The 16,696-nt window shown below is 46.6% G+C and overlaps 1 protein-coding gene across 1 annotated transcript in view; it reads right to left on the reverse strand.

Moving 5' to 3' along the window:
- Nucleotides 1-16,696, reverse strand: part of GABBR2 (gamma-aminobutyric acid type B receptor subunit 2) — an 835,193-nt gene that overhangs the window by 457,989 nt on the left and 360,508 nt on the right. The gene's annotated exons all lie outside the window — the stretch shown is intronic.

Raw genomic sequence — 16,696 nt, forward strand, 5'->3', positions numbered from 1 at the left:
GACAGTGAACTCCTAAAATGCTGAAACTTAATTCAATAAGGTTTAATTTAATTCAGTGAGGTTTGTCCAGGATATTACAGGAAATTGTCATATCTGTCACAGTGACCAAAGGATTGTTCCATATCTATATATGCACTGTAGATTCATAGCTTTAATTTGAGCAATAAAATGATCATGGCCAACTTCCTACTTTGCATAATCATAGCTGACTGATTATTAACATCAGTGAAATTTGACAAGAATTCATAGGCTACATTCTCTCCTGCAGCCAAAGATTCACTTGATGCCAGAGAGTGGTGGGTGGCAGTAAAATCAGGGAACCAGTTATGGCTCCTTGACTCTAAGAGTTGGTCTACACTAGCATCAGCCCCAACATGAGTTAAATCACCGTAATTTATGCTAGTGGAGGACTGGCATAGCATACTGGAGTTCCACAGGGCACGAAAGGAGCCGGGTGCCCTGCAGTATGCCTCCTATGCTGGGAAAGTAGATGAAGTGGTTAGCACAGGAGCTGGGTCCACCAGCTTTACACCTACCAGCTGAGAGTTCTCTGACTCTCTCTTCTCAGGAGAACTCTCAGCTGTCCAGTTATGGCCAGATTCTGGCCCCTTTGTGCTGCTTAAGCAGTGCAAAGGGTCTGGATCACAACTGAGAATCTGGCCCATAACATTTCAGATTCTTTTCTATAAAAATAACTATTTGAGGGTGCTTGTTTTTGTTTTTTACATCTTGCCAGCCCACTGCAAAGAATGGTGCTTCAGGTTACAGTTTCTGGAAGACAGCGAAGAATCTAGCTGGACAGACTATGGTTGCAGTCTGAAGTAAATTGGGACTCACCTGTGATTTTACTTTAATAAAACTGTGATAAAATCATTGCCCTGCTGATGGTCTGTCTTCATTCACTTGCAACAATGTGTCAGAAATAGTAGGAACAATTCATTGTTATAAGTGACAAATCTTATACACATGGTCACCTATCAGAAGTCTCACACTCAAGCTGTGACAGATCAGAAAGAAATGTATATTGTACCTCACTTAACAGTGTTACAATTCTGTATCTTATATTAGCATTCTCTGCATAATTATTACAGTTAATTAAATACATTTCCTTTTTAATCAACTTCACTTCTTGAAAAGAAAAGCAGACAACCTTCATGAACAAAAAACTGGGTCCAGAAAGAGCTGGCAACACATTATGGTTAGTGGGAATTAGTAACAACCCTTCCGCAGTAGACTTCTTCTCCATGGGCATTAAATCCACCATAAAGCCTATTTTATTAGAAGATGTTTTAGCAGCCCAGGAGGAAGATCCACCTATTATTAATCTTTCTATATTATAAGTCTGTGGGGCTGAAGCCTAATAACAGAGCAAAACCAGGAGGATGTGGTAAGAAATCAGCCCTCATGGGTGAACGGCATTGCTTCCATTTAGGTAAAGATGGAATACTTTATTGAAAAACCAAGCAAAAAAACAACCACCACCACCACCACCACCTACTGGCATCACCTGAAAAATGCAAAAAGGAAGAATATCAAGAAGAGATGGAACAACTAGGAACAGAACAAATACCGAATTTTGTGAGATCATTTATATTGACCATAAATGAAAAGGGATATTAAACATGTCACCAAAGACTGAATGAAAGTAGAATCTGATGAAGTTCAACAAAGACAAGTGCAGAGTCCTGCACTTAGGACAGAAGACTCCCATGCACTGCTACAGACTAGGGACCAAATGGCTAGGCAGCAGTTCTGCAGAAAAGGACCTAGGGGTTGCAGTGGATGAGAAGCTGGATATGAGTTGACAATGTGCTCTTGTTGTCAAGAAGGCCAACGGCATTTTGGGCTGTATAAGTAGGGCCATTGCCAGCAGATCGACAGATGTGATCATTCCCCTCTGTTCGACATTGGTGAGGCCTCATCTGGAGTACTGTGTCCAGTTTTGGGCCCCACACTACAAGAAGGATGTGGAAAAATGGGAAACAGTCCTGCGGAGGGCAACAAAATGATTAGGGTCTGGAGCATATGACTTATGAGGAGAGGCTGAGGGAACTGGGATTGTTTAATCTGCAGAAGGAAAGAGTGAAGGGGGGAGGATTTGATAGTAGCTTTCAACTACCTGAAAGGGGGTTCCAAAGAGGATGGATCTAGACTATTCTCAGTGGTACCAGATGACAGGACAAGGAGTAATGGTCTCAAGTTGCAGTGTCTGAGGTTTAGATTGGATATTAGGAACAACTTTTTCACTAGGAGGGTGGTGAAGCATTGGAATGGGTTACCTAGGGAGGTGATGGAATCTCCTTCCTTAGAGGTTAAGGTCAGGCTTGATAAAGCCCTGGCTGGGATGATTTAGTTGGGGATTGGTCCTGCTTTGAGCAGGGGGTTGGACTAGAGGACCTCCTCAGGTCCCTTCCAACCCTGATATTCTAGGATTCTAGAGCAAAAGAAATCTCACTAATTTACACAACCACCTAATGTAACTAATGTAGTCAAACAGAACCTGCTGAATTAGTATTAGTTGAGTTCTTGCATCTGGAAACAAGCAAAAAGAGAGCAGTAATACTGTCATAGTGGGTCACTTTGCTAGGTTTGTCCAAGCCTATCCTACCACTACCAAGTCAAGCAAGACTGTGGCAGACAAGTTCTTTGGTGACTTTGTTTAAGCATTAACAACATCTTTGGCAGTCTCTTCTGTGCATTTAGTTATATATCTTTTCATATCAAGTGACATACTGGTCAAAGCACTTACCTGCACATTAGAGTTTTCCAGACAATATGTAACTCTGGAGTTCAAGTTAGCTAATATTGCAACCCACCGGTCTGCTGTGGTATTGAATCTTGAAGAGGTAAAAACATTGGTTTACAGGTTATTACTATAAACCTTCAGAGGTAGTCACAAAATATGTTGGTTTCAGACTGTTTCATAGCTAGAAACCCCAGCTTCTGTCAGTGAAGGTGATAATTCTTCTTGGCTGTAATGTTCTTGACACATAACCAATGACGCATAGTTTATTTTCTTTATATTGGTATAGGACTGCACCTACTCCCTTACTGGAAGCATCCACGGGGGTCAAAGGGTAAGGTAAAATCAGGGTATGCTATTATTGATAGCTGTACCAGACAGTCAATCAGCTGATTTAAAACATTTAATGTTGCTCAGTCCATTTAACCAGCTAGTTGGAGAGTATTTGTCCAGACACCTTTCCTTTTCCTTTGTGTCTTCTTCTTCTGCTTATGTGTCCACTTTTCAGGGTGCTTTTTGTCAGATCCCAATGGGGCAGACAAAAAGTCATACACTGGGTTTGTTCAAGAAATGTCTTGAATATACCTCGGATAGGTACAAAACTACAGATGCTTAAGAAGTTCCCCTATGGTAGGGCATGTACAACTACTTTGTCCACTGAATCCATCTTATAACTTTCAGTGTTCACCACCATTCCCATATAATGTACCTTACTCTTAAAGAGGTTAGATTTAGACGCCTTCAGCTTAATTCCATGTTTTTGTAACCATTGCTCTCCTTACATTTTTCCTGTTTTTCAAATGTGCCATTGCACACAAGGATATTCTTCAGCTACGCAATATGAACCTCACCCCTAATCTTAGCAAGGTACTCTTTCCTAAACCTCTGAAAGTCAGCAGATAGTTTTGTTAAGTCAACTGGAATGCTACCAATTCATACAGACCTTAAGGTCTTATTACCTCACAGCCCTTCATAACTTTTTTAGCCATGTGATGGGGTGTTCGCCTCAGGGGAGGGGTTAAAAATCAGCCGAGGGAGGCAGTGCGGGGAGCAGCCAGTCAGAGAAAGACTGCAAAGAGCAGGTATCACCTTGGCCAGAGCAGTTGCTGGCAGAGACCAAGGAAGTAAGAGGGAGCTCCTGGCTGGCTGCTGGGATATGCTGGCTGGAGGCCCTGAGAGGAGGATGAAGAATGTGCTGAGGCCACAGGGAAGTGGCCCAGGGAATTGAAGCAGCTTTGGTGGAGACATTAAGGAGAGGCAGCAGGAGACTGCTATCAACAGAGACCCTGGGCTGCGACCTGGAGTAGTGGGCAGGCCCCAGGTTCCCCCCACTCATCACTGGTGAAGTGGTTGGACTATAGAACTGGGAAATAGTCACTCCCCAGAAGGGGGAAAACACAGATGGTGACACAGCCAGAGGGCAGAGTCACGAAGAGGGACATTGTTGTTCCTGGACTGAGGTAAGTCTGCAAGAGGAGAAGGCAATGGGAGAGGCACCATCACGAAAGTGTGCACGGTCTGAAAGAGCTAATCCCTGAGACAGACAGCAGGAGGTGCTGCTCACTTTTGTGAGTGAACTATCACAAGCTGTGATATTATTGATGTGTCCCCTTGATCTAAGAGAGAAACAGGATTTACCTCCAAGCCCCTTTAGAACATTTTGGGTTCAAGGACGGGGTTGTGTGCATCGTATGTTTTTCTGCTCAACTCTGTAATCTATGCAAAATCTTAAACTATCTTCTCTTTTCTGTACACATACCAATGGTGGGGAATAGGATGAATTTGAACGTTTTAGGAGTTTTTTCCAGGTATTCCTTTATCTTGTTACATAGTGGATGTGGCACCCAGATAAAAGTCTTCTGACTAGTTTGCTGGCTGCATAACTTGATAGCATCTTTAGATCAGGGATCTGTTCCTTGTTTCCATCACCTCTGGAAAAAACTTTGGATTTTTTCAGCATTTGTTGAGCAACTTGCCTCTGTGCCTCCAATAAATGACTCAGATTAACTGCTTGTTCAAACAAACTCGATCATCCCCTCTGCTTAGAGGCTGTTCTTTCTTCGTTGGTTTAGTCCATGAACTTCAGTACTAACATCTCTTTCTTGTAACACTGATTCCACCTACAAAGGTCTGTCTTATCTGCTGAACATCCAATACAATTTCAGGTTTGGTCTGCTGTAGGATTTCCAGCACAGTTCATCCCTTCAAAATAATATGTTTTGATGGATGACTGACAGGGATATTTATACAGCAAAATAGTCCTCTGGGTATTTTGATTAATGTCTCTGATATCCAAGTTCTTAAGCCCTGAGGAGCAGCATCTTGGCTCAAGCACTGCTGTTAAACTTTCAGTATCAAGACCTGTATAGGCCCAACACATTACATTAGTGGTTTTCCCTTTGGGGATAACTGCATCCCATTTTCATACTTCAAATATGCACAAATTATCTGAATAGTTATTTCTGATGAAGTTCAAAAGAGCTTTCACTTTTGTCATTACAACATGAGGAAATGTTCACTCCATGTTATGGGGACTAGGTACTGGTTCCTCGCTGGATTAATTGTGTCAGTGGTGTTTGACTGTCTCTTCAGCAACACTGTAGCCTATTATCTAAATTTCTAATTCATGTGGACTGACCAGTATAGGAAGAATGAAGACATTATCTCTTCAGTTAACTGAAACAGGATTTCAATTAATCTTTGATAATGAATTTGAGTCCTGTTAGCAACTTTAAGTTCAAGACAAACTTCTATTTTAATAACCAAAGCTTTTATTAAGCATTTTAAAATGTCTCCAAGAGATTATCTGCCAATCATTGCCTTGAGACCATCACACCTGCAATTATATGTCCCATAAAGCTTGAGTTTTTATTTTAAACAAAATATCACAGTGTATATTTCTTTCCAACTAAGATAGTTATTCTGGCACACTGCGTGGGTGGCAGATGGCAAATGCATGTTCGTCCTATTGAATAAAACACAGTGCTCTCATTTTTGTAACATTCCTGCTTGATATGGAGGTTCTGTATAGTCTCAATCCAGATATGCAACAATTGCATGACTTATGCCTGGAGGGGAATGCTGTCTTTGCAACCTGTGAATTTCCACTGGTCATACCTGGACCCCTCTGCCATTTCCCTGTTGGCTGGTTTTTGGCAGTTCAAGGGGAAAACTGATGAGCCTATCTCATGAGGATCAGTCCTGGGCCTCTTGCTCTGATTACTGCTTTCATGACCTCTGCCTCAGTGCACCCTTTTCTAATCCTACTTTCAATTTGATGAACCAAACGGCTAAAGTTTAACCTGTCCTTTTTCTGGGTCTCCTTGATGTAGTTGCTCTGTTTTCAGCCTGCAGCCCAGTTTCTCTGCAGATTACACTTTTTCATTTTATTTTATTTTCTAGCCCTGCCTGCTTTACACACACACTCTCTCTCTTTCAGATTGAGACTTTTCCTGCCCTCACAGCCCTTCTTGGAGCTTTGGCTGTTCTCTTTCTCCCTGCAATGCCTGGTCTGCGAGTTGGTGCAGTTCCTGAGGGTGAGGAAGTCAAGCCCTCATTTCTCACTGCACAGGAATCTCACTTCATCCTGCTGTTTCCCTACCTTTAAAGCAGATTGTTTTTCTCTTGTTGCTCCTGTGAAGTTGTCCTCCTCTTTTTCTATTTCAAGGGAATCTGTCTCCTTACTGAAACTGCTCTTCTTTTGGCTTGCAGGCCAGTTCTCTACAAAGCTACCCACTTAATTATGGGGCAGTGATAGATGGACCATAGTTAAGATTAAAAGAAGACACCATGTTGCAAAGCTGAATTTTGCATCTTCTCAAAAGCCCACCAGTATCAGATCAACTTGAGAATTGGTATGCTAGTTCAGAGACTGGGGTGCACATTTGAGTTCATTTGGTCAAGAGGTTCATGAGATACAGTCCCACTCCTCAAATGATCTGTTTTTTAAGATCTCCATGTTCTTATGCTTGTGCAAAAATAATGACTATCTGAATGTTTCTGCTGCGATGTAGTGCCCAGCAACAAAAACAAGCTCCAAAACCTAACTGGTATAAAATGTTCAACTGTATGTGTTGTTCTTGTATTTACCAGTACTGCTGAGAGGCTCCCCACAGGAGAGAGGGGCAGATGTGGGGTAAATATTCTTTGCAGCAGAAGGTGCAATGAATAGGAACATGAGTTCAAGTCTCTTCTTCCACTGACTGCTGTTAGTATTTCTGTATACCTCACAACCATCATTATTAAGTCCCCATATTTTTATCCTAGGGGGAGGCAATTGTCATTCCTCCAATTTGCAGATAAGATAATTGAAAGGTTGCACAAGGTCACTACCAGCATAGCTAATATAAAAACCCACAGCACAGAACTGTCTTTTTGTTCTGTTTGTCCAGTGCCTAGCACAATGGGGCTCTGGTGCATGACTCAGGCTCCTAGGTGTTACAATAATGTAAAAAAAACCTGCCTTTTGAAATCTTTACCAAATTTGTGTGCTTGGCTAACCTCCGCAGGAAAGCTGCTACTACAGCCATACATTTTGTGAACACCCAAGGAAGTGAAGATAGGCTGAATGGGAGTACCATGAATTGGTAGTGTGAGTCATTCACTACGAATTTGAGGAACCTTCTGGTTCCTTTGTATATTGATACATGAAAAATAACTCTTAAATTGAGAGCGGTGTACCCATCTCCGGGATCCAGAGAAAGGACAGTGGATGCCAGGGTGACCAGGTGGAACTTTATCTTTTTAAGATAATTCTTGAGTTAACGAAGGTCTAAAATAGGTCTGAGACCTCCCTTGGCTTTTGAGATTAGAAAACAGGAGTAGAACCTCTTCCCTCTTAAATTCTGCAGAACCTCTTCCATGGCTTTCACTCGAAGGAGAGATTGAACATCCTGGACCAGAAATTCTTCGTGAGAGGGGTCCCTGAAGAGGGATTGAGAGGAAGGGTGGAAAGGAGGGGTAGAAATAAACTGAAGGGTGTATCTCACTTTAGCAGTGCTCAGCACCCCACGGTACAAGCTCTGAGGAAGTGGGAAAGGTCGTTTCACAAATAAAAGAGAAACAGAGTCTCACATCACAGGACCTGGTATGGCGTCCTTGAGTGTCCCATCAAAACGCCTGCTTAGAACCCCTTAGATGTCTGGGTGGGGCAGGCATTGAAGTCAAGGTAGAAGGGGGTGGTGGCCTGCCCCTGAAGCCCCTATTTCTCTTCCTCTGCAGGTCCTGACAGGCAGGCAGGGCAGATTATTAAAGGGGCAGTTAAGGCTTGTAGTACTTCCTTGAGGGAGCTGGGGTGTACAACTCAAGGGGCTTGAGGGTCGCTCTCAAGTCTTTTAGTCCATGAAGCTTTGTGTCCATCTGCTCCGAAAGGAGCAAAGTTCCTTCACAAGGCAAGTCCTGAATAGTCTGTTGGACCTCCTAAGGGAGCCCAGAGGACTGTAGCAATGAACTCCTGTGCATGGCCACTGCTGAAACCCCTGGACCTGGCAGCCAAGCCCACCACATCCAAAGCAGCTTGTAAAGAGGCCCTCATCACTGATTTTCCCTCATCCACCAGTGAGAAGAGGTTTGCCTGACCTCTTGTGGGAGCAAACCTTTGAATTTTTGCATGGAGTCCCACATGTTAAAATCATATCTGCTTGGCAGCACGTGCTGGTTTGCAATTCTGAGTTGTAGCCTCCAGTAGAGTAAATTTTCCCACTGAAATTTCTTTAAATTCTTTGATTTTGGGGGTTGCATCCTCTTTCTTTCTCATTGGCGGAAGATACCACCAGGGATCCCAGGGGAGGATGTGTGTCAAGGAACTCAATCTTGGGTGAGAACATAGTATTTCCCTTCAGCCCATTCTGAAGGGATGCAGGGGTCTGCCACAGAGTTTTAACTGGGTCCATAATGGCCTCACTGAGAGACAGGGTTACTTTTGAAGGGCTCACAGTGGCTAAAATATTAACCAGGCTATGGGAGGACTCTCACTACCTCCATCAGTACACCCACATTTAAGGCCACCCTCTTTAACAACTCTTGGGGTATGTCTACACTACGAAATTAGTTCGAATTTATAGAAGCCGGTTTTATTGAAATCGGTTGTATACAGCCGATTGTGTATGTCCACACAATAAAATGCTCTAGGTGCTCTAGTCGGCAGACCTCGTCCACAGTACGAGGCTAGCGTCGACTTCCGGAGCATTGCACTATGGGTAGCTATCCCACAGCTATCCCACAGTTCCCGCAGTCTCTGCCGCCCCTTGGAATTCTGGGTTGAGATCCCAATGCCCGGATGATGCAAAACAGTGTCGCGGGCGGTTCTGGGTACATGTCGTCAGGCCCCTCCCTCCCCCGTCACAGCAACGGCAGACAATAGATTTGCGCCTTTTTATCTGGGTTACCTGGGTTACCTGTGCAGACAACATGGAGCCCGCTCAGCACAGCTGAGCTCACCATCACCATATGTCCTCTGGGTGCCGGCAGACGTGGGACTGCATTGCTACACAGCAGCAGCTGCTAACTGCCTTTTGGCGGTAGACGGTGCAGTAGACTGGTAGCCTTCATCGGCGATCTGGGTGCTGGCAGCCGTGGGGCTTGCCTTTTGGCAGTAAATGGTGTATTATGACTGTTAGCCGGCCTATTACAAGTCGGGTCATCGCACGTTAGCAGAGTCTTCCCTGAGCAGCAGCTCGTGCAATAGGCCTGAAGACCATCGTCATACACCGCCCAGTATTTGCTGCCAAGCACCCAGAAAGATGCCGAGGGCTATCAGTCACGCTGCACCGTCGTCTTAAGATGTAAAAAATAGATTTTCTCTGTATTCATTTGCTTCCCCCTCCCTCCGTCAACAGGGTTTTCAGTTTAATCTTTGGGGGGGACCAGTCTGTGACAGTTGTTTGTGTCTCTCCCTGATGCATAGCCACCGTTCTTTATTTTAATTCCCTGTGCCTGTACGCCATGTCGTCACTCGGCCCCCCTCCCTCCTTCCCCTAGGCCGTCAGATACTACGTTTGCGCCACAGCTCGAGCCGAGAAGCGGTTCGCGCCTTTTCTTTGAATTCTGGGTTGAGATCCCAATGCCCGGATGATGCAAAACAGTGTCGCGGGCGGTTCTGGGTACATGTCGTCAGGCCCCTCCCCCCTCGTCACAGCAACGGCAGACAATAGATTTGCGCCTTTTTACCTGGGTTACCTGTGCAGACAACATACCACGGCAAGCATGGAGCCCGCTCAGCTCAGCTGAGCTCACCGTCACCATATGTCCTCTGGGTGCCGGCAGACGTGGGACTGCATTGCTACACAGCAGCAGCTGCTAACTGCCTTTTGGCGGTAGACGGTGTAGCATGAGTGATAGCCGTGGGGCTGGCAGCCGTAGTGCTGCATTGCACCAGCCCCTTGCAGGCGATGGTATATTATGACTGGTACCCGTCGTCGTCGTACTGGTATGGCTGTCAATCATGGCCACCTGGGCAGACATGCTACTGTTTCGATGATGACGGTTACCAGTCATAATATACTATTTTCTGCCAATTGCCCAATATTGTCTGCTAAGCACCCAGAAGAGGCCGAGGGCGATGCTGGGTGCTGGCGGACGTGGGGCTGGCAGACGTGGGGCTGCATTGCTACACAGCAGCAGCCCCTTGCCTTTTGGCAGATGATGGCATATTATGATTGGTATCCGTCATCGTCATACTGGTATGGCTGTCACTCATGCTGCAGCGTCGGCTGCCACCTTAAGATGTAAAAAATAGATTTGTTCTGTGTTCATTTGCTTCCCCTTCCTCCGTGAAATCAACGGCCTGCTAAGCCCAGGGTTTCCAGTTTAATCTTTGGGGGGACCATTCTGTGTGACAGTTGTTTGTGTTTCTCCCTGTTCCTGTACCTGTACGCCATGTCGTCACTCGGCCCTCCCTCCCTCCCGCCCTCCTTCTCCTGGTCCATCAGATACTACTTTCGTGCCTTTTTTCTGACCAGGCGCCATAGCTAGCACTGGGATCATGGAGCCCGCTCAGATCACCGCGGCAATTATGAGCACTATGAACACCACGCGCATTGTCCTGGAGTACATGCAGAGCCAGAACATGCCAAGGCGAAACCCGGACCAGGCGAGGAGGCGATTGCAGCGCGGCGACGAGAGTGATGAGGAAATTGACATGGCCATAGACCTCTCACAAGGCACAGGCCCCAGCAATGTGGAAATCATGGTGTTACTGGGGCAGGTTGATACCGTGGAACGCCGATTCTGGGCCCGGGAAACAAGCACAGACTGGTGGGACCGCATCGTGCTGCAGGTATGGGACGATTCCCAGTGGCTGCGAAACTTTCGCATGCGTAAGGGCACTTTCATGGAACTTTGTGACTTGCTTTCCCCTGCCCTGAAACGCCAGGATACCAAGATGAGAGCAGCCCTCACAGTTGAGAAGCGAGTGGCAATAGCCCTGTGGAAGCTTGCAACGCCAGACAGCTACCGGTCAGTCGGGAATCAATTTGGAGTGGGCAAATCTACTGTGGGGGCTGCTGTGATCCAATTTGCCAGGGCAATGAAAGACCTGGTGATAGCAAGGGTAGTGACTCTGGGCAACGTGCAGTCAATAGTGGATGGTTTTGCTGAAATGGGATTCCCAAACTGTGGCGGGGCCATAGACGGAACCCATATCCCTATCTTGTCACCGGAGCACCAAGCCACCGACTACATAAACCGCAAGGGGTACTTTTCAATGCTGCTGCAAGCCCTGGTGGATCACAAGGGACGTTTCACCAACATCAACGTGGGATGGCCGGGAAAGGTACATGATGCTCGCGTCTTCAGGAACTCTGCTCTGTTTCGAAAGCTGGAGGAAGGGACTTTCTTCCCGGACCAGAAAGTGACCATTGGGGATGTTGAAATGCCTATCGTGATCCTTGGGGACCCAGCCTACCCCTTAATGCCATGGCTCATGAAGCCATACACAGGCAGCCTGGACAGGAGTCAGGACCTGTTCAACTACAGGCTGAGCAAGTGCCGAATGGTGGTGGAATGTGCATTTGGACGTTTAAAAGCGCGCTGGCGCAGCTTACTGACTCGCTCAGACCTCAGCGAAAAGAATATCCCCATTGTTATTGCTGCTTGCTGTGCGCTCCACAATATCTGTGAGAGTAAGGGGGAGACATTTATGGCGGGGTGGGAGGTTGAGGCAACTCGCCTGGCCGCTGATTACGCGCAGCCAGACACCAGGGCGGTTAGAGGAGCACAGCAGGGCGCGGTGCGCATCAGAGAAGCTTTGAAAACGAGTTTTGTGACTGGCCAGGCTACTGTGTGAAACTTCTGTTTGTTTCTCCTTGATGAACCCTCCAACCCCCCCCCGACCCGGTTCACTCTACTTCCCTGTAAACCAACCACCCCACCCCACCCTCCCCTCCCCTCCCGCTTGCAGAGGCAATAAAGTCATTGTTTTTTCACATTCATGCATTCTTTATTAGTTCCTTACAGAGGTAGGGGGATAATTGCCAAGGTAGCAGGGATGGGTGGGGGAGGAGGGATGGAAAAGGACACACTGCATTTTAAAACTTTAACTCTTATTGAAGCCCAGCCTTCTGATGCTTGGGCGATCATCTGGGGTGGAGTGACTGGGTGGACGGAGGCCCCCCCACCGTGTTCTTGGGCGTCTGGGTGACGAGGCTATGGAACTTGGGGAGGAGGGCTGTTGGTTACACAGGGGCTGTAGCGGCGGTCTCTGCTCCTGCTGCCTTTCCTGCAACTCAACCATACGCTCGAGCATATCACTTTGATGCTCCAGCAGACGGAGCATTGCCTCTTGCCGTCTGTCTGCAAGCTGACGCCACCTATCGTCTTCAGCCCACCACCTCTCCTCTCGTTCATGTTGGACTTTTCTCATCTCCGACATTGACTGCCTCCACGCATTCTGCTGTGCTCTATCAGCGTGGGAGGACATCTGCAGCTCCGTGAACATCTCGTCCCTCGTCTTACGTTTTCTCTTTCTAATGTTCACGAGCCTCTGCGAAGGAGAAACATTTGCAGCTGGTGGAGGAGAAGGGAGAGGTGGTTAAAAAAGACACATTTTAGGGAACAATGGGTACACTCTTTCATTACAAGGTCGCATATTTCGGCTTGCAGGCAGCCATCGTAGGCCACAGTGTTTTGGCTTATTTAACCTTCTTAACATGCGGGAAAGGTTGCAAACAGCAGCGCATTTCCCATCTCAAGGATGAATTGGGTTGTCCATTTAAAATGGGGTTTCAATGTAAAAGGAGGGGGCTGCAGTTTCCCGGTTAACATGCGGCACAAACACAAGTAAACCCCCCCCCCCCCCCACACACACACACACGATTCTCTGGGATGATCACTTCACCCCTCCCCTCCACCGCATGGTTAACAGCGGGGAACATTTCTGTTCAGAAGAGCAGGAACGGGCGCCTCTGAATGTCCCCTTAATAAAATCACCCCATTTCAACCAGGTGACCGTGAATGATATCACTCTCCTGAGGATAACAAAGAGAGACAAGGAATGGATATTGTCTGCATGCCAGCAAACACCGGGACCATACGCTGCCATGCTTTGTTATGCAATGATTCCAGACTACGTGCTACTGGCCTGGCGTGGTAAAGTGTCCTACCATGGCGGACGGGATAAGGCAGCCCTCCCCAGAAACCTTTTGCAAAGGCTTTGGGAGTACATAAAGGAGAGCTTTCTGGAGATGTCCCTGGAGGATTTCCGCTCCATCCCCATACACGTTAACAGACTTTTCCAGTAGATGTACTGGCCGCGATTGCCAGGGCAAATTAATCATTAAACACGCTTGCTTTTAAACCATGTGTAATGTTTACAAATATTTACAAAGGTACACTCACCAGAGGTCTCCTGTGTGCCCTGAGGGTCTTGGGTGAGTTCGGAGGTTACTGGTTCCAGGTCCAGGGTAACAAACAGATCCTGGCTGTTGGGGAAACCGGTTTCTCCGCTTCCTTGCTGCTGTGAGCTACCTACAGTACCTCCATCGTCATCTTCCTCGTTCCCCGAACCGTCTTCCCTGTGTGTTTCTCCAGTGAGAAAGTCATAGCACACGGTTGGGGTAGTGGTGGCTGCACCCCCTAGGATCGCATGCAGCTCCGCGTAGTAGCGGCAAGTTTGCGGCTCTGCCCCGGACCTTCCGTTTGCTTCTCTGGCTTTGTGGTAGGCTTGCCTTAGCTCCTTAATTTTCACACGGCACTGCTGTGTGTCCCTGTTATGGCCTCGGTCCTTCATGGCCTTGGAGATCTTTTCTAATACTTTTCCATTTCTTTTACTGCTACGGAGTTCAGCTATCACTGCTTCATCTCCCCATATGGCGAGCAGATCTCGTACCTCCCGTTCGGTCCATGCTGGAGCTCTTTTGCGATCCTGGGAGGACTCCATGACGGTTACCTGTGCTGATGAGCTCTGCGTGGTCACCTGTGCTCTCCACGCTGGGCAAACAGGAAATGAAATTCAAACCTTCGCGGGTCTTTTCCTGTCTACCTGGTCAGTGCATCTGAGTTGAGAGCGCTGTCCAGAGCGGTCACAATGAAGCACTGTGGGATAGCTCCCGGAGGCCAATAACATCGAATTCCGTCCACACTACCCCAATTCCGACCCGCAAAGGCCGGTTTTATCGCTAATCCCCTCGTCGGAGGTGGTGTAAAGAAACCGGTTTAAAGGGCCCTTTAAGTCGAAAGAAAGGGCCTCGTTGTGTGGACGTGTCCAGGCTTAATTCGGTTTAACGCTGCTAAAGTCGACCTAAACCCGTAGTGTAGACCAGGCCTTGGTGTGCCTTGTAGACATCCAGAGGAGGCGACATCAAATGCTGAAATGACTCTGATACAGTAGGAGGAGCACTCCTTACCGACGTCGAGGCACTTGGTATTAGTCTGATGGCCTGGCTCAGATGGAGGGGTCAGTGCTGCCAGCATGAGCAGAAACGTCAGCCTGGCCCCCTGATTTTTCTTCATGTCAGGTTTAAAGTTCTTGCAGATCTGACAATGGTCCCCAATATGAGCTTTCCCCAGGCACTTCAAGCAGCTTGAGTGTGGGTTCCTCAGGGCCATAGCCTGGTTGCAGGAGGCGGAGGGCTTGAAGCCTGGTGACTGAGGCATCCCTACGCACCAAGGATGGGACAAAAACCCTGATAAGTACGATAACTAACTTACTAAACTTGACTAAAAATAACTATGTACAATAAACAGAGAAAGTCCACTGAGAACTTGTGAATGCAAGGAGGGCAGTTCCAGCAGCCATCCCAGGCAGTAAGAAGGAACTGAGGGGTGCGGGCTCAGCTGGGTGCTTTATACTGGTGCTAACAGCGCGTGATAGCAGAGGGCGCTCGAGCTGTCCCAAGGGGTACCACTGAGGGAAAAACTTCTGGTCACTGTGTGCAGGACACGCTCACACCTAGAGTGGAACATGCATGTCAAATCACTCAAAGACACCCTGGAACCCCAACATTCAGCTGCTTTCTAGAAATGGATTTCAAAGTACATTAGTTCTGCAAGGATAGAGCATTGGTAGGGCTCTGATGCCCTGATGATCAAACCCTGCTGCTGACACATGGGAGGGGGGAAGAGCGTTTTGTTCCATGTGATGAAAAGGTAGCTATATATTTGTTTAAAACCAAAGTTTGCATCCTCTGTAAGTACTACTACTAGAAAAAAGCCAGATCAACCCAAACATTGGTAGACTGGAAAAAAGTTCCACAGAATGAATACTTGTGGAGCCAAAATAAAGCAAAAAAATCTTGTCCCACACAAATAGTAGAAGCAAGTCTTAACTGCCTTTCAGAAGAATTAGATTAAATTGGTGCATTAAGGTATGCTGTCTGTATGGAGCTATTCCTGCATGCTCAATTTTAAAGCAGTGGGTGACATACAAATTAATTTGCCTAGCAATTGCACATTATGAAGTTTCTGTGTCATGAATGAGGCAGGGAGCCGAAAGAAGGAAAGTATGGTCCTGAGGTTAAGATAATAGACAGAGACCCAGGAGAACTTAGTTTTTATCCCTGGCTCTGCCAGGCATCCTTTGTCATTTCTCACAAGTAATTTAGACAAGAATTTTTGGAGGTGACCTTAATCTCTGTGTCTTGATTTCCCCCTCTATAAAATGGGGATAATACTGCTTCCCCACTTCAGAGGTGTTGTGAATGTAAATTCAATAATATTTGGGAAACAAAAACCAAAACCTGGAACTGTGAATGGAGAAATGGTAAGATATTGTGGGTCCAGAATATTCAGCGATGGAAGAGGTGTGGGAGACCTAGAGCTGTGTTGGGGGGTTCAGGTAATAGTGGGAGCACAGGAACAGGGCCTTTGGGTAGGGATGAGTACAGGGCTGCTGCATCTCTGCTCTGTAAGGTTGGGCAAGTGGGGGCCAGAGTGACCAAGGGGCTCTGGAAAAAGCAAGCTGGGGTAAGGGCCCGGTCTGCCCTTCTCCAGTCTAGTGATCTCTAGGCGGAAGGGTGTCCTTGTGATTATGGTACTGGACAGAAACACAGCAGATCAGGCTACAGTTGTCAGTCTGCCACAGATTTCCTGTCTGATCTCTGTGCCTCAGGTCCTTATTTGCAAAGTGTAGATATCGTATTTCCCTATCTCACTGGGGTACTGTGAGGACATATCCCTTGATTTTTTTTTTTGGTTGAGGTGCACAGATTCTACTGATGTACTCATGTGGATAGCTACTCACCTCTGTGAGTAAGGGAGTCACCATCTGACCCAGGTACAGTTATACCTCTCATTTATCAGACTGATTTGATCCATTTTTTCTTCAGGAAAAAGACTTCTTTTCCGATGAAAATACAAATATAAGGAATATAAATACTATGTTCACCTGCCAATATATTTTGACTAATAGTTCAGCATTCCTGTAACAAAGTAGAAGTTTACAGTTTGCTCAACACCCAATCTGAAATGGCCTAGCTATAAACTAAAACCACAACTTCTAGATTAATAATACCACTTAGC

The sequence above is a fragment of the Trachemys scripta genome, chromosome 2, assembly GCF_013100865.1.
Source record: "Trachemys scripta elegans isolate TJP31775 chromosome 2, CAS_Tse_1.0, whole genome shotgun sequence".
In the NCBI taxonomy this organism is placed as follows: Eukaryota; Metazoa; Chordata; order Testudines; family Emydidae; genus Trachemys; species Trachemys scripta.